The following is a 24,542-nucleotide window of genomic DNA, read 5'->3' on the forward strand; positions in this document are numbered from 1 at the left end:
TAATTTGCTATGACCTCAGAGCGCATTGAAAATAAAAAAGAGTAATACGAACTTATTTAGAACTTACCAGAATGAAAATACTGGAGCACACCAACAGATATCTGTGGATGGTAGATAACTGAATATCAGCTCGTCTCACAACTGCTATCCAGACTAGACACCTTCTTTTGGTAACATCCAACACATAAGCTCCCTGATGATGCTTCCAGGTGAGGAAACAATGAAAAGAGAGCCTGTTTTCAAGCTTATTCCTTTGCCAGTAGTGCAATCTAACATTATAACTGACCACACACACGCCTGCTAATATGGCGCCTCAACCAAAAATCCTGGCTACGCCCCATCCCGTAAGATCACGCTCCAGAGTCCTATTAACGTACGGATCTAGAAAGAAGACGCTGCATTTTTAACTCTGAGGGAGATGGAGAATGAGCCTATTTCCAAAAAAAGTGGTGTTTGTTCCTTTAAGTACTATATTGTATATATTGTAAAAAACTAAAGTGTACATAGCAGTTGTTGTATCTTGTTTACTGTATCACTGACAGATAATTTCAAAGTCAATGAATGCTACATTATAGTGAGATATTGTGTAATGTGAAATACTGTAAGCAAATGAATAAACAACCTAATTCTTGCTAAACCTTTGACTCTGTTTTGTTTGAATCCAACTATTTTTTGCAAATGTAAATAAAACATGTTGTTACTTTTAGTATTATTATTATCATCATTATTGCACTAAATACATTTTAAATAAAGGATACTTTGATATACATTCTACTGTAAGGTTGGAAATGTATTTTCTTCACCCTGAAATATCTTTTGAAATGTGTTTTGGTTTGAAAAAAATATATTTTCAATTTTAAAAATATATTTTTTGAGCATCTCAAATACAACATATATTTACCATATATTTGAAATATATTTTGGCCAGGAAAAATATATTTTTTACTGTATGGGATTGTCCGTCTCAACCACCAGCAGTCAGAGCAGTGACACAAGTGAGGCTGAATGTCAAATGGTTCAGCCTCTATTGGACAGCATACATGCATGAAATGTAGATACATTACTTAACAGACTTGTACTTGGCTCTTTAATTGCCATTACTTAAAAAAAGCTTGAACATGAAGATAAAAGAGATTAGAGAAAAAATAATTAGATAGTAGTATTTCATGTAGTTCATATGTATAATCCACAGATTATAGTTGTTTGGTTCAAAATTGTCTAATTTTTTTGTCAATTTTTTTGTGCTTTGTATCAAATGTAGACAGTGGAGCAGATTCTGACTCATAACTCATGAACGAATAAAGTTACGTTGAAACCAAGCACACCATTGTTTTTCTTGTGACATTACCAATAAGTCTGATGTGTCACATGGCCCTCTTCCTATTGGAAAAACAAAAGTTGTATCCAAGATGGCCGACTTCTAAATGGCCACCATGGTCACCACCCATCTTGAGGAGTTTGCCCCCTCACATATACTAATGTGCCACAAACAGGACTTTAATATCACCAACCATTCCCATGTTATTACGGTGTATCCATATAAATGGCCCACCCTGTAGAGTGGAAGAGGTAGAGCCCCTGTAACAGAAAAACTGTTACACAAAACATGAGAAATGCTCACTCAAATTGAGCTCTGCACTTACTCACATCCCCAGCACCACAATTACGAGTGACGGAGATCAGATAAATGTTTGCTGCAATAAGAAAGGAAGAGATGCACATAGCTGTTGTCTTGGTTCTCGGATAACAAACCAAATGTACAAGGTTACAAAATAGTTATTAGTTTAAATCAGCTCATTTTTGGATCTGTGTAGTGTGAGTCCAGCTGTTTGCTCCCAGAAGAGTTATGATGTTCTCCAGTGTGTGCCTCCCTCGTATTTTTGCTTATTTTTCTTTCGTTTTGTTTATATCCCTCTTGATTGTATCCCTCAGTTTGCTATTTACAGTGGGATGCAAAAGTTTGGGCAGCCCTGTTAATAGTCATTATTTTCCTAAATCTTTGGTTGTTAAAATAAACAATGTCAATTAAATAAATCATATAGGAGACACACAGTGATATTTGAGAAGTGAAATTAAGTTTATTGGATTTACAGAAAGTGTGCAATAATTGTTTAAGCAAAATCAGGCAGGTGCATAAATTTGGGCACCACAAAAAAAGAAATGAAATCAATATTTAGTAGATCTGCCTTTTGCAGAAATTACAGCCTCTAAACGCTTCCTGTAGGTTCCAATGAGAGTCTGGATTGTGGTTGAAGGTATTTTGGACCATTCCTCTTTACAAAACATCTCTAGTTCATTCAAGTTTGATGGCTTTTGAGCATGGACAGCTCTCTTTACCTCACACCACAGATTTTCAATAATATTCAGGTCTGGGGATTGAGATGGCCATTCCAGAACGTTGTACTTGTTCCTCTGCATGAATGCCTTAGTGGATTTTGAGCAGTGTTTCGGGTGGTTGACTCGTTGAAAGATCCAGCCCCGGCGCAGCTTCAGGGTTAGGGCCTAACACCACAAGGTGTTAGGGTTGGGGGAATTTATGCAAATTCTGCGCAGGGCTAGTAAATCTAGTAGTAGGGACTTGCACCAGGGAAAAAAAGGCTCAGTAATTCTAGTGTTAAATACTCTTTCTCATTATTGAATTCACCTGTGTATGTAGGGTCAGGGGTCACTGAGCTTACCAAGCCAATTTGAGTTCCAATAATTAGTTCTAAAGGTTTTGGAATCAATAAAATGACAACAGTGCCCAAATTTATGCACCTGCCTGATTTTGTTTAAACAATTATTGCACACTTTCTGCAAATCCAATAAACTTCATTTCACTTCTCGAATATCACTGTGTGTGTCTCCTATATGATATATTTAACTGACATTTTTTATTGTAACAACCAACGATTTATACAGGAAAATAATGACTATTAACAAAATAATGACTATTAACAAAATAATGACTATTAACAAGGTTGCCCAAACTTTTGCATCCCACTGTATTCTGACTGTCTACTGCTTATTTTTTATTCCAGCACGGTTGGTGTGGAGGACCTGCAATTTTGTTGTACATGTATAATGAATGTAAGGCGCTATTCTCTTCTATGAAAAAACGTTCAAGTCCTTTTACCAATTTTCCACAGTGAAAGAAAGCATGCAGTTCTGTTTCCACTTAAGAGAGGGGGAGTGGCTAACTCTTAACGCTTCATTTTTCTCACTTGTACACGAAGCTTTTGCTCAGTGCAGTCCCGAGGACAATTTTCAGGGTTTTACAGTATGGTGGAGTTTCCTCCTTAGTCTTGATACAACAATTAATACCAACATCCTGCCTACATCTCTGTTTCATGTTTCTAATGAACTAGAACAACAGAAATTGGAAATTTCACTACATAGGATCTATTTCTAGTTCCTCAACATACAGTATGAGCTGTCTGAGCACACTCAAAAAAAGCCTGCAAAGAAACTCAAGTAGGGGTCGACAAGAGGCGCTACGCTTCCTCTTTGTTAAATGAGTTGTACAGAAGCTACTTCACAAACGCACAATAAATACATATGAATTTGACAAATAAATCCAAATAAGAAAAGCTTTTGTACCTGAGTGCATATAAAACGAATCACTGTGCAAGGGAGAGCTGAAAAATGTGCACCAGACAGTGAATTTTAATCTTTTCTGTTTGAATTTATCAAGTTAAAAAACCACAACATTGAACAAATGTGAATTTTAGCAAATAGGAAAGAGAAACTTTTTGAGGCAGACAAAACCAAAGCTGCATCAGGTGAGCTACAGGTGCAGAAGTTTGCGTGATTAGAATATGTAGTGGGAATTGGTTTTTAGAGCCAGTAAATTTCATACATCATTTCATCATAAAATTCAGTTTGGTATTTGTTATATGATTCATACTAATGCTGTACTGATGTTCTCTCTCGGTTTCTTCCCACTCACATTTTTATGTGGTGGCTTGCAGGGAGGAAAACCACAGTGCTTATCATTTAGTAAAATCATTCTGTTAAAAAGATCCACACACACATCAAACGCACACTTTACTGGTGAAAGTAACATTTTAAAAAACACCTTATAAGTTTAATAATTATGTTTAATATCTCTCATGCATCTTATGAGTCTGTAGCTTCCTCCCTCTTTTAAGCTGTCACCTTTTCTACATGTTTTTTGCAACTTTGTTGTCTTTACCACATCACAGCACTGTTTTTGTAATAGTTTGGTGCGTTGCTGCTTCCTCCCACTATACACAAATAAAGCTAAAGTGGTGCAGCTGTCTTGCACTGTTCAGAGTAAGTTACTGAAAGAGAGTGTGAAGAGGAAGATTTTGTAGACTTCTTCAGCATTTTGAGTCCACTTGAAAAAAACCTTAGACACCTGACAGTTTTACTTTGATTCTCTCAGCTGCTGCTATTTAAGGGTCTGAGAATCTAATCTAACTCATCTAAATGTGTTTTAGGTTCACAGCACAAGTTACCGTGGTGATTTACCCTGATAAAAAAATAAAAAATCGACAAACACCTTAGCATAGAAAACCCAGGGTTAACCCTAAAGTTGCTTGGAAAAGCCAAAATCCTGCTTTACAGCTCTGGTACAGCTCTGCGGTGTTGCTGAATTTTCTGAAAAATCAAAATGTTTCCTTCACACACCTGCAGGGAAAAAAGAAAGGCAAACTTAACCAAGCTCTTAAACAGCACACATCTTTTCAACACTTTTATTCAGTGTGTGTGTGTGTGTGTGTGTGTGTGAATTCTACACTCTGGCCTTGATGAAAAATTCAAAGCAACAGCTACAGCGGCCTGTCTCTACAAGCTCAAAAAATTAAACAATCTTCTTTCAATAAATCTTTAATTTAGCGACTATAGGAAAATTATTCACTATACAGGCCGCTTCAGTTATCACAGGGAAAATGTGAAATGTGTTTTTATAACCTATTCCTGCTTTAAACTTCTCCACAACCTTATTCCTGACCTTTTTGGTGTTTTCTTAAGCTTCATGATGCTGTTTCTTCACTAACATTCGCCAACAAACCTCTGAGACCTTTAAAGAGATTATACTGAGATTATAGTACACACAGTACACACAGGGTGTTGTTCCAGAGGTCTTGTGTTTTCTAACGACTGCATTTTTGGGAACATAACCTGTTCTAACATGTTCTTTATAGGGAGATGACCTTTTCTACGGCAACAGTTCTGAACAAGCCATACCAATCCTGTATTTTCTGAAAAAAAAAGCTGCACCCTTTTTGGAAACAAAGGTGAGAAAGTAGTCTGGCTGTATCCACTGGATGGGTTTTAATAGTTTTTTGTCTAGTTGTTCTAACTTGTCTGATGTATTTTCCTGGAAGGCTTAAATCCCTGGCATTTATAGGAATTCTTTACAAATTTGCATTTAGTTTCAACTGCCTGAGGGAAAGGCGTTGTACAAAATTTGACTACGCACCAAATGTTTCATTTCACAGAAAGTAGGAAGCAGATGATGTTGTGGTTTTGTTGGCTTAGACAAATGTTTATCATCGTAACTGCCATGCAGTGAGAGCTGTGGTTGGATGAGCATAAAGAGAAGTGAAGAAAGACACACATCACCGCTTTATGACTCAGTTTTATTTTAGGTTCTCTGCTGAAACTGTTTAATAAAAATCCAATTGATCAGCATGGGCCTCTGAAAGCATACATTTACAAGCACCCACGGAAGTACAGATGTATGGAGTCCACAACACTCACAACTTCTTATTTACCTGTGTTAAAAATCTTTTAGACCAGTCTTTCATTACATTCAAGTCACATACCTACTTTATGCTTTATTACTTTAAAGCAGGGGTCGGCAACCTGCATGCGGCTCTTTAGTCCTTATAGTGCGGCTCTGCGTGGTTTGGGAAAATAAATTAGAAGTATTTAGCTGAAGTGTATTTTATTTATGTTAGTTCTTTTTTAACTTGTAGTTCTAAATTGGAAGATTATTTTGATATTGAAATATAAAAATAAAATTATATTCTATTGTTTTTTCATCGCTCAAAATAAGTGTCACACTCGCGGAACCCGTATACCCGCCAAAACGCCGTGCATTTATCGAGACTTTCAACCCCAGATAGGCCAATTATGGATCTTTGGATCCACATTATGTCAGCAGCTATTCTCCACCGTGAACTATGTTAAAAACAAACACCGTCGCGCCTCACAGATGACAGCTGTAAAGCTGCCTGCGTAAAGATGAAAGTGACTTCGTACAGCCCCAATTTGCAGGTGCTGTGCGAGAGGTTAAATAATACATATTCTAAATACATATTTAGGCAGAATTTTGCAAATATCTATTTTTCATTTTTCAGCAGCATAGTACTTTTTTTTCCAGTTATTTTTTAAAAGTCAGGTCAAGGCTCCAAAAGCCCAAAGGCGATATAAGGGTGGCGGCTCACAACAGTTTTTATTTGCTACATGGATCATTTTAGTTCAGCTGGGTGTCTTTCCTTTTGTTATATTTCTTTAAGAGTTCAAAATGTGTTGATTACATGAATAAAATGTAATTTTCTTAGCACTTCATGGATTTCATAAACAGCACACTTTAGTTGTCCACACAAAGCATAAAGGTAAAAAAAAAAACAGTATATACAGTGTTATCTTCATTTTAGATGTCAAAAAGTATTTGCGGCTCCCAGTGTTTTCTTTTACGTGGAAACCGGGTCCAAATGGCTCTTTGGGTCTTAAAGGTTGCAGACCCCTGCTTTAAAGTATTAAAAGCATAAATTTTAAAAATTCTACAAATATGATCATTTCTTCTAGAGGACCCAGATCATTCATATTACCACTAATTAGTTTCACGAAGTGAACTTCACTAGCTGGCACCACATTTTCATTTTAGATTTGACAGCATTCCTAGTAGTTAATGGCTTGAACATGAATTGAGGCTGCGGTTTGGGGAAGGCCTCCGATATATATAGACAGAGAACCAGAAAGGGTGTGTATGGAGTTTTGGTCCAGCTACTGTTAAAAATCACTGGTAACATCAAAATACCACTAACCTCACCCACTTTTAATCCCTCCCCCCTCTTTGTCTACACCTGTCATATCTGTGCTTTCACGCTCTGACATTTCTTACAATCTGCCTGACAATCTGAGTTTTGACTCTGCTTTGGTTTCTTTTTCTTATTTCTGGAAGGTTTCTGGATGGTTTGAGTCCCGTTACATCTGACATAAAACGAACACAGTATTACATAAAAAGAAGAGCATGGGGTGCTGGGCCCCAGGTCGACATGAATTATAATACACTGGAGAGCAGTGGAAAATCTTGTAAATTATAATGCAGCAGGAAAACAATGGGAATCCAAATCCTCTTAAATTTATAATCTAATATGGCAAAAATGAGCAGAGAAAAAGCAAAATATATATGAAGTTCACAGTTTAAGCAGTGGTTGATCCCTTTAGCGTCACTGCTGGAATTTTCAGCTATGAACTTCTTGGATCCGAACTTCTTAACTGCTCAACTCACAGAAAACAAAGGACAAACATCTCTTCTGCACAAAAGTTTTATACCTGGTCATCTTGTCTCCCCCCTCTCTTCCTGGATGTCTCATCTTCTGAGATGACATCTGGCCATCTGATGTCCAGCCGCACCTTATCTGTGTGTGTGTTTGTGACCTTTAACAGGACTTAACAGAAAATTCTATCTTTTAAAACACTTCTTTACATTTTCTTGTTTTCTACGTGTATCATTAATTCAATTACATGAATACTTTTTTCTCACTTTCTCTCTTCAAAACTGTGTTTATTAATAAGATAGGATAAAATAATATAAACCTTTATTAGTCCCACACGTGGGAAATGTTTTGGTCACGGCAGAAAGTGGACAGTAAAAAGTTAAGAGCAGCAAAAATTAGGAAAAACAATAAAATAGAATAAGATGAAATAGAATAACATGTTACACAAAATAGAATAAAATACTATGTTGTATCAGAAAAATTGCACATCAGGAAGACTGGGCAAAGGCTACTATTGTGTATTAGGTGTGCTTTATTTAATCTTCTATAAATTTAGGGTTGGAGAGTCAACTGATTACCAGACATTGTGTGTGTTACAAAACTTTGAAAATTCAATTAGAAGTCTGTCATCTGTAATGTATAGATAAATTCTGTACATTACTAAAGCCTGTTTGATTTAATAAATATCAGTCACATAGTATTAATTCTGCAAATGTTCACAGAGCAAAATCTGGCTACTAAAATAAAAATGATGTGCCAGTGTGTAAACTATTCAGATGTTGGATGCCAAACCTTGCAGGAGCCATGGTTGCTTTCTTTTTCCAATGCCAGAGCAAGCCCTGATAAATTATAAATTTCTTTCTATTGTTGTTTTTAGTTCTTCTTTTTTCTTTGTGTTTTAGAATAAGTCATCCCTTTCCTGTTGCTTCTCCTATCCTCTCCATTTTTTCTGTGTTAATCATTGTGCTTCTTTCAGTTTATTTACTTACTCCGTTTATTAGTTACTCAGTTTACTTTCTGCATTTTGACTACAGACAAAGGTAAATACATATATGTTACCACCATTATTATGAATAGGCTGAATATTATCTGAAATGATGTCTCAGACTTTCGTGTAGTACATTTTGTGTACAGCAGGGGTGTCCAACTCCAGGCCTCGAGTGCCGGTGTCCTGCAGATTTTAGATGTGTCCTTGATCCAACGCAGCCAATTTAAATGGCTAAATGACCTCCTCAACATGTCTTGAAGTTTTCCAGAGCCCTGGTAATAAACTAACAAACTAATCATTAGAAACCTAGTTTCCTAGCCAACATCTGGAGGGTTCTTAAACCAGCGCTGCCTGCCAATTTCTGCCAGTTGATCTTGCTACTCTTGGTGGTAACTCGGCCTTCCTTGTGTTCGGTATTCATGCTCTCCTGTTTTGGGGTTAACCTGTTTTGCATCTCCAGTTCTCTCCAGATCCATCTCCTGCCATGCTTATCAGCAGCGCTGGTTCCGTTTCCACCCTAGTTCTCTTGTCTTCCTGCAAATTAAGGATTCCACACCCACCTGCTCTTTGGCCGGCCTGCCCTCTGTGTCAACGGTGGATCTCTTCCCCCTCTGGACCCCTAGGTACCTGGATCGATCTCACTCACATACTCCACCATCCCCTGAACACTCTCACGGCTACCCCTCTTGTGCCAGCCGGTCTGCATCAACAAATAAGCACATGCCCTCCACAAGTACTACTTACCTCAACCCTTTCTCTCATTTCCCTGTCCAGTGATACTTCTCTCAGATGTGAAGAATTGTGGCAGTAATTAAGAAAATAAATTCAGTCTTTAGCCAACAAATACACTTGGTAATTTAAATGAAAAAAGCTTAGAAATGTTCAGCTTTTCTAAACTGTAGAAGACAGTTTACAGGAAGCTGGCTTCTCAGCATACTGCATATCTATGATATGTCATATATTTTTATTCCTTGGGAAACAACATCCGTTTCCACATAAACACAATGAGAGTGGCAGCAGCTTTTCTATTTATGTTACCATAAACATGGAAAATAGTATAGCTTGTCTCTGTCACTCTTGCTATTGTCTCTATGACATTTCAAGGTCAGATCTAGATGACTGAGACTCCTGTTATCCAGGCAACCAAACACGTTTAAGAACACTTATCTCTGGTAGGAAAAGATGCTCTAAATACCTACCAGTGACAGAGTCCCAGCTCACTATCAGGCAAATTCATAATCTGAAAAGCACTTTCTTATCTGTCTTTAGTGAAGCATGACGTTCAGAAGGTTATCAGTCTGTGCATTAAACCAAATGAGTGTTTGCAGTGAGACAGTAAAAACTACACTGTGGTGGATCTCTAGTGGGCTCCACTCACACCCAGTGTACGGGTTGCTGAGTTGTGGGGCACGAAGTGTTCAGTTGTGTTGTGATGAAGAGTAAACCAGGAGTGAGAATCGAGAGCTCTCGTGTTGTCTTTGCTTGCCTCCACAACACACTGAATCAGTTCTATGTCCTTTTGGTTCAGTGTCAGTTATACTAGTGTATCAATAATTAATTGCTTTGTGTAATTGTTTCAAATTTATCATTAATTAATTTAATGACATTTTAATAATCTCCGTTACGTGGTGTGCAGGACATTGCTCCATGCCTTTAATTAAATTTTGTGTAAAAAATCTGAATGTGTATCAGTCAAATATTCAAACAGAAGTCAAACAGTAGTGAATCTCATCTGTCCCAGAGGCCCTGCCACCAAGGAGTAGTTTAGTTGTTTTAGTAGCCTCATCCCCAGGGAGTGGGTGAATTGTCCCCCTCGTCTCAGACTCTGCTGACTCTACAGAAGATGTGTCCGAAGGATTAAGGAGGTCCTCAAAGTATTGCTTCCACCAACCAAGTACGTCTTCAGTTTGCGTCAGCAGCACCCCACCTGCACTATACATCATGTGAGCACCACTTTCTCGACCCAAGTCACCTAATGGCAAGAATCTCTTAGGGGCAAACTGAAGCTCTTCTATTACTGAACCTCACTGAATTCCTCCCACACACAAGTTTATACTTCAGCTTGATCACCCCCAGAGACTCCAAGAAGGCTAAGTACTCTGAACTGTCATTTGGCGCATAAGCTCAAATGTTCAGACCCGTTAGCTAACCAAAGGTTTGGGGAAGCAAAGCTCCTATTGACTGGTAAAAACCCCAATGCACAGGAAACAAACTGGGGGAGATACAAGAATACCCAGCCTTGCCTGCCCTCTCACACCGAGAGAAATTCTAGACTGGAACAGAGAATCTTTTCAGCTACTAATCAGCTGCTCAGTTGTATTGGTGATCTAAATTAGATTACAGAAGTCAAATAAAGTCATCATCATAGCTTTTCACAACAAAGGGCAATAGTCACTGAAATTGCTACTATCCCTGATTACCTGTTTTGAGCTAAATTAAATTTAGTTTCATATTTTGATAATATATCTATAACCCTGAGAAATACTACAATCCATTTCTTTGGCTTCCTGAAGCACTAAAACTGCTTGACTGCCACCTTTGATTCCACATTCCTGTAGAAGGACTTTTTTTCTCTTTACTACTGCAGAGCAGCTGTTACACTTCTCATGCAGATTGCTGAGAGTGTGAAAATCACATAAAAAAGAAAAAGTCCAGCACACAACCGTCAAACACTTGCACCAATCTAGAAACAATCTGTAGCCTGAGCCTTGAGTTTTATTTATGCGGTACCTTCTGTGTGGGTGTTGTTGGTCTTCCTGCTGGCACTTGGCCAAGGCCAAACATACAAAACACTTCCTGCAAGTTTTTTTTTTCCTTTAAGCGTCCATTTCCTGCACCAGCGAGTTCTTTGATTTCCTGAATGAGTCATGTGCAAAACATTGCTCCTCAAAGCAACTAACGAGATTTTAGAAGCATTTAAAACTTAAAACAGTCTCACTGACATAAAAGTAAGACAATTATATTCCGTCCTGTTCAGTTTTATTTGTACAGCAACAAAGCACAACAACAGTTGTGCTCAAGGTGGGTTAAAGTGGTTATTGTGGGTTAAAGACACTACAATAATAATTTGTTTTTACATGCTGTTTTTTTAAATCCATAAGTCATTTTAAACAATTTTACATGTTTACAGGGTAAACAAAGTCTAGGCTTTATCAAGAAAGACAAGATTCCTGCAGAACAAGGAATGTGTTTATCTAAAGCTGCCCAGTTTGCTAATTACTTATTGTAATTAATGCATAAAAAACAGGGTGAGGGGAGAGGTGGGGGGTTTGCCCCCCACACCCCCATTGCCGAGCTTAAAAACTGGCACTTTTTGCATGTACGAGCACACGCACATGCACTCTCATGCACGCGCGTTCACTCATCCGAAAAAGGGGCACTTCCGGGCCATGCGGTCCCACTGCGCACGCTCTGTCTTCTCCTAGCGGGTGCGTTTTAATTAGGTTCATCAGCCATTGTGCGCATTTTGGCTTTTCATGGTAAATTTATACAAACAGGAATTACTTTGTCTTTTTACACTGACACTATAGAAAGACTTTTGTTGTGAGACAATCGAGCTGAAACGGCAAATTGTGTGTGTGTGTGTGTGTGTGTGTGTTGCACTGTGACATTGTTTCAAACAACTGTGCTTTGTTGACTGTTTCAGACTTTAAGACGCCGTTTATCTCAAGAAATGGTGAATAAGGAGGTGGAGTGCTTAGAGACCAAACTTTATCCCTTTCATCAAATATTTGCATCCCCAAAAACCTTTCACCTAAGAACAGCGCCATCAGTTCGCATAAATTTTCAGTTAAAATTTAAAATAATTAAAACAAAAGTATGCAAGGGCTTTCCCAGACCTTTAAAACACAGATGTGCAACGCATTATTTAATTTGTGTTTATCAACCGCGGTGCGCGTTTTAGTTTTTTCAGTGTGAATATATACAAACAGGAGTTACTTTTGTAATAGTGCTTTTTACACACTCGAGCTGAAACGGCAAATTGTGTGTGTTTTTAACAACTGCGCTTTGGGGAGGGGGATAGTTAAGTCGAATTTGAGGTCTTCCCAAACAAATAAATAAACAAATGCCACCAGGATTGTGTTGCATTGTAGGGTTGTTTTAACAACTGCGTTTTGGGGTGGGGGAAGAGGCATAAAGGTTGATAAAAGCCAGCGAACTCTTTCCTTGAGCCTGACACCCGCACGTTAGTTTGTGTATTCGACCGTTTAAATGTCAAATTTTTAGAGAAAATACGCATTGAATTTTGATGCCATTTTTAAAACATAGATGTGCAATACATTATTTTAATGTTGTTTATCAAACGCTGTGTGCGTTTTGGTTTTCACTGTGAATATATACAAGCAGGAGTTACTTTTGTAAATGCAGGATCACATTTTTTAATGGTGCTTTTTAGACACTGATCTGAAAGATGTTTTTGGTAGAAGCAGCTTTGCTGGATTTGTTTTTAACTTGGTGAAACATAGTGCGAAACTCTTAATTCAGTATTTTTACAGGTTTTAACTGTGTGATCTTTCTGGAAAATGTAGGTCAACTTGTGAAATGAGAGCATGCACCGTGCTGTTCAGAACTGTCAGCTTTGCTCGTTTCATGGGTCCTCTGTTGATAAAACTGATTGGGTTTTTTTAATGGATCTTAATGTTTAGAGACAATAGCGAAGGCACTGACCTGTGTGTCTCTTTATACTGTAAATGTTAAATTCTAAGGCTACACATTATTTATCTCGCACTAAGTCTGCTTGGCATATGCTATGTGGCTCTGGACCTTTCCAAAAAGGCGTAGAGGCGACTTTAGCGTGATTAATTTATTACAATGTCAGTTTCTGGGAGGTTTTCCGTTTTTTCCTCCTGTGTCTATGGCTGGTGCAAGCTTTTTGTTTATTTGTGAAACTGAGCGTGGTTGTGGACAATTCCGACTGTGCTGTTTGATTTGAGTTTCGTGTTGGATCACTTTCTTTAATTGTTAATTCTCTGCGAGCAGTGAAGAACCAAACTAGAACTTCAAAGTTTTGAATCCGTTTTGCCCCAGTGGCCAGTGCGAAGTTGTGCTGCAGATCCCAGCATGAAAGCTGAGGGTCCAGCCAGCCGGCAGAAAGGCCAGTTGATGCCTCGACGTGCTTTGGAACCGACTTTGCCCACACAGAGCGTTTCTGACAGGCTGGTGTTTCTTATGCATAAGAGAAAAGCAACAATATAGCGTGCTTCTCTGCTCCAAGACATCCGCGGTCCTTTCACATGGTAAGTATGTCTGTCTGTCAGCGCTGATTATTCAAACCCTGTTTAAAAGGTGACTCATTTGTTGTCCAAAAACATTTCCTCTAAAAGTTACTGATTTAAAAATATATATTTTTAGCTGGATGTCACACATATGATAGACTCTTGAGCATATTTATATAGCAAAATTCACAATGGTATAACCATGTTAAATAAAAGATGCCCAAGTGTCCACCAATGCACTCTAATGCAAGCCTTTAAACTGTATGTTGATAAGTGCATGAAGCGTACATTTACCTCTATAGCTGAAAAGAGTCTGTATCCATAATTTGTGGATCTGCTGATTTGTTTTTAATGTGGCACTTTTTTTTTTTCACGAACTACAGATGATGAAATCCTCTTTATTTGAGAAAGTGTCCCTAAGCTATTGTTGTTCATACTTACTGAGTTCCCTAGCTACTTCTTACTATGTCAGCAAACTTTCTGAACAGGAAAGGTATCATAGATTTAAAGACACATCTTCATTGAAGCAAAGGCAAAAAGTTGGAATGAATTTTATGTTCATATTAAAAAGTGAAAATCCAAAAGCTGCTGCAATCTTTTGTATTAATGATCTCTCTCTCTCTCTGTGTGTGCATGTGTGTGTGAGTGAGTGTGTGTAATGCTGCATGTGTGTGTGTGTGTGTGTATGTGTGTGTGTGTGTGTGTACAGGAGAAAGGTGATGGCAGGAGTTTTTTTTATTAATGTATTTCGAATCAACTTCTTTTGTTTTACAAGAAGTGTATTTCATACAGGGGCGATTTTAGTCCATTTTGGGGGTGTCTCCATTTTGGGGGTGCTGAAGCACACGTGTCTTTTAATCTTGTCAACAAATCCTTAATCATCTAAATGTGCCATCTTGTAAAATGTTCCCTCTGCTTCTGTTGCACATCTCCCCCGACACTCTCTTCTTCACCTGTCATGTGCAGCTGGTCTAACCCTTGCTTGCCTCCTTAAACTGGTGTGTTTAAATCTCTTTACCTCTGTTGTGAACTTTACACAAAGTTTGTGGTAACAAAATCAAACTGATGAAGATCTCGTTTGAAAAACACAGACTCATGAGACAAAATAAAAACAGACTGCTCAAAGTAAAAGCAGAGCCCTCACAGTTGGTAGTACAAAACACAGTGACAACATGTGTATTAGATACCCTCACTCCAAAAGCATAAATATATATATATAAAGAATCTCCAAGAATATCATCCTAAAAATGGCACTGAGGGGGTGTTACAGTGAAAAAAGCAGCCAAATTTTCGTCTGAAAATGCTGAATTTTAGTAAAAACAATGCTCTGCAGTTTGATACTGTCGTTACAGACGAAGCGGATGTTTAAAGCATTTGGACGCGCATTTGAAATGCCGTAAGTCTTCTTATCAGCTGGAAATATTAAAGCCATAAAATGACTTTTGAGAGCGGATACAAACTATTGAACAACAGCAATGTTGAGCCTGTTCCAAAATTTGAATGTACATGTGTTGAAGGTGTGGGTCTTGTTGAATTATTCAACATATTTTTCTTCAATCTTTCGAGCCATAAAAAACAAAACAACTTTTAATTTTCTTCCACTTGAATATCGGCCTAGGGTAGCTCTACTTATCATTGCTGAGTCAGTTGTCTGTTTGTGCTACTTTTTTCAAGGAACAGTCGATTATTGGTAAGGGTGACTTTATGTGTTTAGTTACTTACTTAGGTGGAAGTACTTTGGAATGTTTTACGTTACATAGATCTGACAGTACAGGATCTGAGGAGGTTCAGCAGGTTCTGAGGTAACTGTTTACAAGATGTTGTATCCTATCCAAAAGTTCTTTGCAGTTTTACATTGAGAAACATCATCCTTAACATATTTGACCCACATAAAGTGCTATGGCCATCACACTGTCATTTATAATTGTTTTAATAACTCGTGTCTTAAGTCATCCCATCATACAGAAAATAAAAAAGCTGCATGGTTCACTTTTACATCACAAAATGTTAGAAATATAAGCCGTTCATAACAACCTGAAAGGTTGGGAGTTTAAAATGCAAACCAATGGAAGCAGAAGTAGAAGATTATAATGTCACAGAGCACACGGTGTCTATTACTGTGTAGACATTTATAGATAAGAGCTTAATAAAGACGCTTCATTTCTTAAGAAATAAACAGGTGGAGTGATCTTTATCAAAAGTAGAAGTCACATCTGTGGCTAAACCATTGTACACCGCAACTTTAAAAATCTATAGTGTGTGAGGCTGTGCAAATAAAGGGGGCCTTGCCCTTCTTGAACCTGCTGTTGTGTTGGTTTTTGAGTGTTTGAACCCAGCGTGTGACAAACCATCTGTTGGGGGTTGTGGATTTGACACCTTAGCATTGTGAAAGTGGGGAAACACGCTTCTGGCTGAGCATAAAATTTCTGCTTACAACTTAGAATCTCAGTTCTAAATGAAATTCAAAATGCTTTTTGTAAGTGTGGCTAATGTATACTTTGACTTCTAAAGCATACACACACACACACACACACACAAGAACAGCAACACAGAGAAGAAGAAGAGGGGGTAGTTTACTATGCATCATAAAAATGCAATTATTCATCTTCCAACTGTATCTTTCTGTTCTGACTTTAGAGTCCTTGTTTGTTTACTGAGCCGTACTTTGGGAGTCATACTGTTGTGATACTGGGAGAAAAGGGTAAGGTGTGAGAGGCTAAACCGTTACACACAAAACTTCAAAAATCTAAAGAGTGTGTGAGACTGCTAACTGTGTTGTCCAGCAATAAACTTATCTACAATGTAAAGAGTGGCTTGTACTTCTGTCCCATTAAGCAATGGTTTAACAAATTTCCCTGCAAACTATAAAAGGAATCTGGATTTAAACAGAACATAGTAGTGTTGGATTAAGTGTAGGAAACACTAGTATAAGGTGTCTATGGAACAAATCTCCTTCAACATTCACAATGACCAAAGTGGATGACTACAGGCATTTCTCTCAGTCAACTGATTGTGTTTAGGGAAAAAGCAGCTAAGTACACTGAGATTGCTCCACATTGTTAGTGAGCTGTGGGTTTTGTCAAACTTGGAGTGAACAAAAGCAGAAAAACAGTAAAAGATTCGGACATTGAAATTCTGGTTTATTTCATGAATACAATGAAACATTTTAGTCCACAGAGCAAAGTAGCATACATGATAAATGGATACACATAACACGGAAAGTGAGAAGTAAAACTCATTGTCATACCAGATGTTATATTCTGTAAACTTAAAATAAACCCCTGAAATTAGAGTTTAGTATTTTAAGTCTTCTATTAAAAAACATGAGTCAACACTTCTTTCTCCTGGCAGCATTGCTGAAGTAACACTTTAACGATGCTTAAATTCGCAGTCGTTATGATGATAAAACATGTTCTCTCATTAGCAGATGTCTGCACTGTCACTTGTCATGAAAATCTCCATAGCCTGAGTTCAAGCTTCCTCTTCAATCACCACTGATCATTATTAGAGCCCACAAAAGATTTTTCACATTATCCCCATAAACAACATGCTTTTATAGAAATCATTGTGACAGAAGGATTTAGATTCTTGTTTCACAATGTGCATGAACTTAAAATCTTTAGAGTTTCATACTCATTAAGTATAGAAAAGAATACATTTATTCCAATGTATGAAATCAGGGGCGATTCTAGGATCAGAGCTTTGGGGGTGCTGAGCACCCAGAGAGCTGCCCAGCCAGCCAAGATAAACTTTACTCGTCACAATGAGACTTCTTCCCCGTCTCTGTCAGTCCAGGCATCCTTAAATGTCTCCAGTTGTCCCGAGTTCCCTCTGACTGTCTCTTTGGTGCATTTAAACCCCTGTTCCTCCCTGTCCTCATCATCTGTTGTCTTCATCTCCGTTATCAGTCATCATAATTTTACCATCTCTGTGCAAGTCTGCAAATTTCTTTATTAAATCATAAGATTCTTAAATTCATCAAGTCTCTCTGCCTGGGTCCTCGTCACAAAACATGACATCATTGTTTTGTATATTTTAACACAATTTAATCCCCACATTTGTGAAAGAAAATCAAAACAGTTTGTAAAAAACTGTAACAAAGCCATCAAATCTGATAAAGGTTATTTAGATGCTGCAAAAAAAGAATGGATTGGAATAAAAAAAGAAAATACATATCCTAACCTTAATTACTGCGGGAGAATAATGAATGATGATCATAGTGAGTAAGAAGTAAACTGAGTGCATTTTTTGGACAGAGATTAACTTTTAATGTGTATGTATAATACAATACAGATACATAAAAATACACTCCAAAAATAGAAGAGTCCTTTAAATGTACAAAATATTGATAAAAAAATTATAAAACTGGAAGCAACTTTGCCTCTGGTACAATGTATACAATGTATGAAAAGATCTTTACTGCAGATACTACTATGGCTCTGCAGAATTTTTCTTTTATTTTCACCTATGTCGCCTCACCTTGAGGTTGACAAATCACTATTGTTGGTGAACTCTCTCAAGCAGTTTAACAGTTTCTGTTTTGCCTGTCACTGTTCCCTGTCTGTTTCCTTACCTGGTTCTTCCTGACGTTGTACTTTCTCCTCATGTTCTCCTCTTTCCTCTCTCCCTCTTTGGACTGACAATCATACACAAATAGATTGTATTCAATTATATTAAAAAATTACATTAATATGAAAAAATACTATTAAGATCACTAATAAAAACTGTCCTCTCTCAGTGTACTTTCAAACAAAAGGCAACTAACAAAACCACATGTACATCTAATAAAAGATATAAATATTGAAACACGGATCCAACATTATCCTTTATTGATTTGTTCTTACACTTTTACCTGAATGTTGCTCCTGTTTAATATCGGCACATACACATATGACAAAATAACCAGCTTCTCTCATTTCATTTCAAACAGGACAGTGGTAACAACAGTAGGCTACGGACAATTTTAAGTTTTAGATTTTAAATAGGCTATATAAATTTCAATGGGAGCAACAGGACGGTCAAATGTCGCTGATTTTACTACATGACGGATTGTAGGTAGGGTAGCAAACATCGTCGGAAAACACGTTTTCAACACTGCAGGGTACCTGAGTGTAATGCATTTCAGCTAAAAAGAAACATGGTCTGACTCCTATCTAACTATATAAAGAGTAACTGAAGGTTAAATGCAGCTAATATGTCCTGTTTTAAGCCAGGCACTTACACCTCCGCTCCGCTGCGTCTCAGCCACCATCGCACTGGCAGAAAGGGCGCTAGAGCCAGAGCAGGGGAGAGCAGAGCTGGAACAAACCATTTTGGGAGGATGGGGGGTATCTATACTTTTGTCGTTAAAATGTTACTTCTCAAATAAGTACTGTATGCTTTTTATATTTTTAGTAGTGTGTCACACAAACAGCAAATATTGTCAAAAAAGTAAGAAATCTTTGCTTCAGCACCCCCGAAATGGAGACACCCCCAAAATGGACTAAAATCGCCCCTGTATGAAATACACTTCTTGTAAAACAAAAAAAGTTGATTCGAAATGCATAAAAAAAAAAAAAACTCCTGCCATCACCTTTCTCCTGTACACACACACACACACACACACGCAGCATTACACACACTCCCTCACTCACACACACATGCACACACAGAGAGAGAGAGAGAGATCGAGATCATTACAGTTTTTCTCGATTGCTAAAACACATTTCTTGAAACTACGCCTCATATCCGCACAACAGTAAACACAAATCCATAACATCTCACTCAATTCCCCAAACATCCTATTTCCAGGTCAAAATGAAGCTCTACACCCAAAACTATTCACTCCTGCTGAAAAACCGAACTTTGCCCTCAGACATCAAACACAAGCCCTCAAAAACACACACACTACAACAGAGTTTTGCACACTGGTACAATTAATTCAAAACAATAGTTCCAAAACAATTAGGTTGCTTATGGTTCTCCCCTTCAAAACCCTTGTCACATGATAAACACAAAAGACGCAACCAATGTATGTACAGTGGCACATTGTCATTCATGTACTATACAGTACAACACACACCAGAAACATTATCCCACCACAGCATCTTGTCTTTGGTCTGGGTCAGGCCAGAGAATCTCATCCACATCACAGGCTATATTGGCCCCAGCCAGGCAGCGGGGTAAAATCCTCTTGCATGCCTGATCCACCCCTGGCATGCATCTACTGATATGTCTAGGCAGGCCTCTTCCATGGCCTGAAGGAGGTGAACACGGACATAAGGTTCTCGGTCATACACTTTCCACCGCCATGCCGAAAATAACTCCTCTGTCGGGTTTAGAAAGGGGGAGTATGCAGGCAGAAAGATATTAGAAAACCTTGGGTTATTGGTAAACCAGTCACGAACCAGAGCAGCGCGATGGAAACTGACGTTATCCCACACAACAACGTAGTGAGGCTGCTCTGGCTGTGCTGGTTCCCTGTAGTCCAGCTGGAACATATGTTGTCTTAAACCATCAAGAAAAGCAAGGAGAAGCATAGTGTTATAGGGTCCTAGTACGGCATGGCGGTGGAGTACCCTCGTTGGCTGATGGCTGCGCACATAGTGACATTCCCCCACGCTGACCAGGGACATTTACAATAGCCCGATGGCCAATTATGTTCCTCCCCTTTTCCTTCTTTTGGTCAGGTTAAAACCTGCCTCATCCACAAAGATCATTTCATGGGGAACAGGCCGTCCTTCAATCTCAAAGATTCTCTGCAAAACACATAACACAGTAGAGTCAATCGGTACCCTGAACCAAAGTTCAAGAGTGCTGAAATGGCAGCATAAACTGCCATGCTGTGATGGTACACAATACCTTATACAGTATCAAAACTCATACCTGAACATATTCCACACGTTGGTTTTTCACTCTGTCAGAGTTTCGTTCGAAAGGGACTCGGTATGCCTGTTTCATCCGAATTGATTCTTTCGGAGGATGCGGTCAATTGTGGAGAGGCTGATGGCATTTATGCCTCGAAAAAGATGATCATCCTCAATCACTTTCCTTTGAATCTCTTGCAGGCGGATTACATTATTTGCAATTACCATGTTTACAAGTTCCTCTCTTGCTCCTCCGACAAAAGCCTTAACCTGCCTCCACCAGGTGGTCGTCTCTGTGTCCTACAAAAATAGAAGCACTCATTACTGTAACTGTCACACATTCATTTTACAGGAAAATAATGGAAACATACTGAAACTCAAGACACATAAATTCAGTAACTTAAACGTTACTGTACAAAGCAGTCTTACTGCAAGTACACCTACCTGTTTTCCTCCCTGAAGGTTCTGATGATGGAGGCAACAGTGAAGCGACTCAAATTTGGTTGTACTCGTTGCCCAGCCTCCCTCATAGTCATCCCATGGACAAGGACATGGTCAACTAAAGTGGCTCGAATTTCATCCGAGACTGACTGTCTTCGTGCCCTTGCTCTTCCCCTTCCTTGTCGCCGTCGTTCTCCACCTCCACCTCCTTCACCACCTCCTCCTCCTCTTCCACCACGTCCTCCTCTTTCACCATGTCCTCTTTCTCCACCACGTCCTCCTCCTTCACCACGTCCTCTTTCTCCACCACGTCCTCCTCTTTCACCATGTCCTCTTTCTCCACCACGTCCTCCTCCTTCACCACGTCCTCTTTCTCCACCACGTCCTCCTCTTTCATCACGTCCTCTTTCTCCACCACGTCCTCCTCTTTCACCATGTCCTCTTTCTCCACCACGTCCTCCTCCTTCACCACGTCCTCTTTCTCCACCACGTCCTCTTCCTTTGCATCTCTTTGGATCCATTGTTTCAAACCTGAATGAGCTGACTTTGGCCCTTTTATCTATCCATCGCAGGTTCTGATTGGTGTGTGCTAAATTTTGACTCCTAGTGTTTCCACCTGGTTAATTGTGTGCTAATTGGGCTCAAGCTATGCTGACTTAAGTTAACATTATTGCATGCTAGTGCTTTCTACATGACTACATGGTGTAAGCACTGTAAAATGTAGGGATTTGTGTGTAGAGTTTTGCAGTACCAGTTCACCAAATTTGAGTCATGTGTCAAAGCAGGGAATAGTGTTTATAGTTCAGGGAAATGGGTGAGCTTTTTGACCAATAGCGTTTATGGTTTTGAAATTTTAGTTTAGAGGCCTGGTTATAGTGTTTAAGCAATCGAGAAAAACTGTAATACAAAAGATTGCAGCAGCTTTTGGATTTTCACTTTTTAATATGAACATAAAATTCATTCCAACTTTTTGCCTTTGCTTCAATGAAGATGTGTCTTTAAATCTATGATACCTTTCCTGTTCAGAAAGTTTGCTGACATAGTAAAGAAGTAGCTAGGGAACTCAGTAAGTATGAACAACAATAGCTTAGGGACACTTTCTCAAATAAAGAGGATTTCATCATCTGCAGTTCGTGAAAAAAAAAAGTGCCACATTAAAAACAAATCAGCAGATCCACAAATTATGGATACAGACTCTTTTCAGCTATAGAGGTAAATGTACGCTTCATGCACTTATCAACATACAGTTTAAAGGCTTGCATTAGAGTGCATTGGTGGACACTTGGGCATCTTTTATTTAACATGGTTATACCATTGTGAATTTTGCTATATAAATATGCTCAAGAGTCTATCATATGTGTGACATCCAGCTTCTCAATGGAAAATTGTACTTAGTAGTCAGTATAATCTTTTAATGATATAAGTTTCCACATATGCTTAGAGGTGTATAATCGATTGTGTAGTGATAGGATGTGTGATCTTTAGTAGGCTTTGTGTGCATTCCAGAGTGCTCTGGCTTTCACACCCACATTTTGGGAGCATGGGAGAGGTCGTACCTTGTCTTATTGTTTTATGATAGGATAAACGTATCTATATCTGTTTTAGGCTAAGTGCCTTTTGTTTAGATGAACTGTTGGACTTCCAGACCAGCAGGTTTAGGGAAGTCATTTATGGGGTCACACTCTGACCCCACACACACACACACACTCACCCAATGATGTATAAATATAGACCAGGGCAGTGGCACGGCGCGAGTCTCAGAGCCCTCACTTCTGTGCGAGTACTGTGACTGCCCTTGCTTGCAAGTAACTAACTGCAGTGTGTGTTTCTCCTCTCTGATTCGAAGCTGAAGAAGTGTCTTAGAATACATCTCTTGACATTTGTTTTGGTCCTTCGTAGCTGGAGCAGAAACATCAGAACTGTTATCTGTGACTCTGCTCTAGGATCTGGTGGACTGATTCCTGACGCCGTGGGAAGCCAGCAACGAAGTCTGTGCACAGCCCTCTTAGATGAGGCCGAAAAGACCCGGACCGTGAATTCGGATTCGGGCCGGCGTTCTTAGTCTGGTCCATGGCGGTGGGATTCAGTCTGAAGATCCGAACCACCAGTGAGACGTCTGAGGGTGAGAAACACTATTTTGGTATATAAAACGGCCGCAAAGGTTTAAAGAAACATGATAAATTAGGTTTAAGTTCGCCAAAAAGAACTAAGTTTAGACTGGTTTTAGAGGTAGCCGAAATTACTTCATGCCAAATTAAAATACGTTTAGGCAAATTAAAACACAAATTAAAATACCTTTAGGTAAATTAAAACACGTTGAAACAAAGAAATTAAAATAGGTTTAAGTTCGCCAAAAGGAACTGTGTTTAGACTGGTTTTAGAGGTAGCCGAATACTTCGTGACAAATTAGCGCGCAAATGTCTGTGTGTGTGTGTGTGTGTGTGTGTGTCTGGAAGTAAGTTGATTTTACAGCACAATACGCTGCTAAACTACATGATGGAGAAGCTATATTGAATATGAAAGTGCAAGTCTTTGCCACTGTGGGCAAAGCACGCAACCACTGTGTGAGGTTGCGTTGCGGTCTCTTCTGAGCTGATGAGCAAGCTACACATTATCAGATCGGGAGCTGGCTGAGAACTCATCAAAGAGAGGGAAACAGAACTATGATAACTCGAGTATGTAGCGTATCCGTGAGTTCAGCTTCTTCAGGCAGTTTTCCTGTATCTTGACTCGTATGTAGAGTGTTCATAGCATCAGCATCATGTTTTTGTTTATTTGTTTTGTTGGGTTGAAAAATAACTATATAAACTTGTGATCATACTTATGGATCACCATGGCACATATCATCAGCCATATGATTATTTATGCAGATGAAAAAAGTGAGTGTGAATGTGTCTGACGTCACAGTGTGTGTGTGCGTTGTGTAAAAGTAATTGCCTCCAATTGTGAGAGCGGTGATTCTGCAGGTCACCATGTAAAAAAAAAAAAAAAAGAGGAAAAAAGAGGAAAAAATTTACATTGTAGATGAAAAATAATCATACAAAAAAGGTTTTGTGTTTATCAGCCAAGAACAACTACAATCTCATTTTCTGCTTTTAAGAAAGGAGAGTTAAAAAAAAACAGAGAGAGAGAGAGATGTGTGTTTGTTAAGCAGTAATAATAATAATGAAAATGTCTTAGTTTGTCACTTTCAGATGAAAAGCAGACCCATCATCCTGATTGATTGGATGAATGGCACTGTGTTTCCAACAAGCTGCAAATTCACTGTGCTTGTGAAAAGAACGTTTGAGGAGACTGTTGGAGTTTGACATTTGCCACCTTTGGAGAAAATGGCAAGAAGAGACAGTGGAACACAGGACAAAGCTGAAGGACAACTGCCGGCTATTGGACTGTTGAAGTGGGAGAGGACAACAGAGTGAGAGTAAGTGAGAATGCTGCGGTTTAATGTGGGAAATCAAAATTGGGTTAGCAAACCTGGGAAAAAGAAAACTGACTGCTTAAGTGAGAAATTGTGAAGGAATCTGAAACACTGCAAAAAGATACATATACAAAATCACACACACAAGCAGAACATCCATTAACCCTACTAACACAAACA

At 38.7% G+C, this 24,542-nt stretch overlaps 1 long non-coding RNA gene across 1 annotated transcript; it reads left to right on the top strand.

The window, feature by feature from the left end:
* Positions 1-12,768: 12,768 nt before the first annotated feature.
* On the top strand, positions 12,769-24,275 carry LOC120433878. The gene is made up of 3 exons (XR_005608813.1): positions 12,769-13,679; positions 22,888-23,066; positions 24,125-24,275. It is a non-coding gene; the product is annotated as an uncharacterized LOC120433878 (long non-coding RNA).
* The last annotated feature ends 267 nt before the right edge of the window (positions 24,276-24,542 follow it).

The sequence above is a fragment of the Oreochromis aureus genome, linkage group 17 (assembly GCF_013358895.1).
Source record: "Oreochromis aureus strain Israel breed Guangdong linkage group 17, ZZ_aureus, whole genome shotgun sequence".
In the NCBI taxonomy this organism is placed as follows: domain Eukaryota; kingdom Metazoa; phylum Chordata; class Actinopteri; order Cichliformes; family Cichlidae; genus Oreochromis; species Oreochromis aureus.